This window comes from Oryzias latipes, chromosome 19, assembly GCF_053564925.1.
Source record: "Oryzias latipes strain Hd-rR chromosome 19, Olatipes_Hd-rR_3.1".
In the NCBI taxonomy this organism is placed as follows: Eukaryota; Metazoa; Chordata; class Actinopteri; order Beloniformes; family Adrianichthyidae; genus Oryzias; species Oryzias latipes.
In genome coordinates this window covers 27,058,429-27,060,735 of record NC_136255.1, presented here as the reverse complement: position 1 = coordinate 27,060,735, position 2,307 = coordinate 27,058,429, and the positions used below count along the sequence as shown (strand labels likewise).

The 2,307-nt window shown below is 41.5% G+C and overlaps 1 long non-coding RNA gene across 1 annotated transcript; it reads left to right on the top strand.

Annotated features, from left to right (window-relative positions):
• Window positions 1-464: 464 nt before the first annotated feature.
• On the top strand, window positions 465-2,004 carry LOC105358360 (uncharacterized). The gene is made up of 3 exons (XR_912024.4): window positions 465-576; window positions 798-887; window positions 1,016-2,004. It is a non-coding gene; the product is annotated as an uncharacterized LOC105358360 (long non-coding RNA).
• The last annotated feature ends 303 nt before the right edge of the window (window positions 2,005-2,307 follow it).

Below are 2,307 nucleotides of genomic sequence, written 5' to 3'. Positions count from 1 at the left end.
GTAACTAGCAGAATACATGAATGGAAACTGTGGGCAGCACAGGAAATGATCAGCTGATTTAGATAAGTGGGTCTCCTGCAGTAAAGTTAGATCTGCTTTAAGATCATTCAGGTGGTTTAAGACATTCATTCTCTTTGGCCCAGAGCCAAGTCCACGCACATTCCAGCTAACAATGTTAAGACCGGACATAACTACTCTAACTGTGAGAGTGTAAGGCTAAATAATGCATGTGCTAGTCCGTGCGCACGTGCCCGTTGCAACCTCTGGATTTTTGATTGCACAACATAAAACAGTTTGGAGTCTAAACAAGTTTTTGTTTTACTGAGAAAAACAAAAACTGGTTTTAAAGAATGGACCTGATTTCTTGACAGTTGTAAAGATAACAAAAAACTCAAACTCTGCCCCATTTGCCTCCAACTGTCTCTTAATATGTGATGAAATGTTCTTGGCTGTCATGGGATGAAGGCGTTCCCTACAGACATGGAACAAAGTTCTATGTGAGCCCCGCCCACTTTGAGTCTGATTTAAGGATGAGACTCAGCCTCAACCAGCAGAACTTCAGCTTCAGCTGCTCTGGTGAGTTTTCTGGATGTCATGCTTTCATTCCATTGATTTTTTCATCAAACATTCTTCTAGAATGTCTCCATTTCTTTCAAATGATGCTGTGGTCTTTGTCCTGTTTTAGTTTTTTAGAAAGTTCTTGGTTTTTGTGTATTTTCTACAGACAAATGTTAGGATCTTGGTGTGTTTTAGGCTATGAGTTGGTTAAGATTGTTGGATTTTCTAATCTTTTTCAGTCTGGTCCTGCTCCAGACCGTCTTCAGAGGAAACAACTTCTCCCAGAAGTCTAAGGGAAGAAACTTTTCCTCCTTTTGCAACAAGCTCAGGTTTGTCAAATGGATCAAGTTTGAAAAAGTCATTTGGTTCTGTGTTTTTTATATTGAACAAAGCAAAATATCTGCTTCTTTATCTTCATTAACTGTCATTCTAAGAAAGGTATTTTTTTCTATTTCAGACATTTAGCTTCAAGTCAACGACAACATGTCATACATGTCACCAATGAGCATTGTTGGTGGACAAGGAGGATGTCCATTTAATTTCATTGGTGCAAAAACTGGATCTCTGCTTAAAAAGCTGGATGTCTGTGTCGGACCAACCCAAGTGAGATCTATAACGGTCCTGATGTCTGACGATGTTAAAGAGACATTTGGGACAGCAAAGGGAGCCAATGATAAAATGCTCTCTTTCGATTTTGAGGGAGATGAATATTTTTCCTTACTCACTCTTTGGCCCAACAATAATGGGGAATATCTGGGTGGCATTAAATTCAAAACAACAAAGGGAAACACTTTTGAGGCTGTTATGACAAATGGAAAACTTTCAATGCCGCCGACAAAAGTAGATGTTGGCTCTGGAATGTGTTTTGGAGTTCAGGGCAGGTCAGGAACCGAAGTTAATGCACTTGGGTTCATGTTAATCAAAGATCCTTAGTAAGTTCCTAACCGGTTCTAGAGGGCTAGATGGTGAAACAACAACCTGTGTGGGTTCAGCTTCTTGATGAGAACAGAAAAAAATGTGTCTGACAGAAATGATTTCACCTTCTAGCCTCCAGACAAAGACAACAGCTAATGATATCTGCTGTCATGAAAAGGGTTTGGTTCTTTGAAACAATCAGATGACATCTTTCATGTCAAATCACTGTTTGTGCTCATCTAGTCTGTATGATTTGGAAAATAAAAACCTCAACCAAATCAGGAGTGCTATGAATTCTTAGACTGAACACAAATACATGTTGAAACATTTCTACCAGTTTGTGAGCATCCCTAAAGATGTAGGGGTTTAAGCCCCTCCCACAAGGAAGGTGACGGCAACACCAATGTCACGTCTGGATGATGCAGATGCCGACCAATCACAGGAGACGGCAGCTCAACAGCTCCAGAACAATAAGGAGGTCAACAGAGACGTCTTTCAAGAAAGACCTCTTTGACTTTAGCTTTGCCTTCACACACACACACCAGTATACACACACACACTAGTACACACACACACACACAAATTACACACACACACTCACACACAGCAGTACACACACACACACACACATGCTGATGTGGGGAACCACTGGGAATGAATGGCGTCTGTGGCTGAACTGTCTGTCAGGGAGGTGTCCCCCCCCCCACATTCAGAAGAACATTAAACATTCACCAAGGGAGGCTGGGGACATCAAGTCAGAGTCGACCATGTTCTCCATCTATGTTGTCTCTGCTGCTGTTCAGAGCTGTGGTTGTGAGGTCTCTGGTTCCTGTT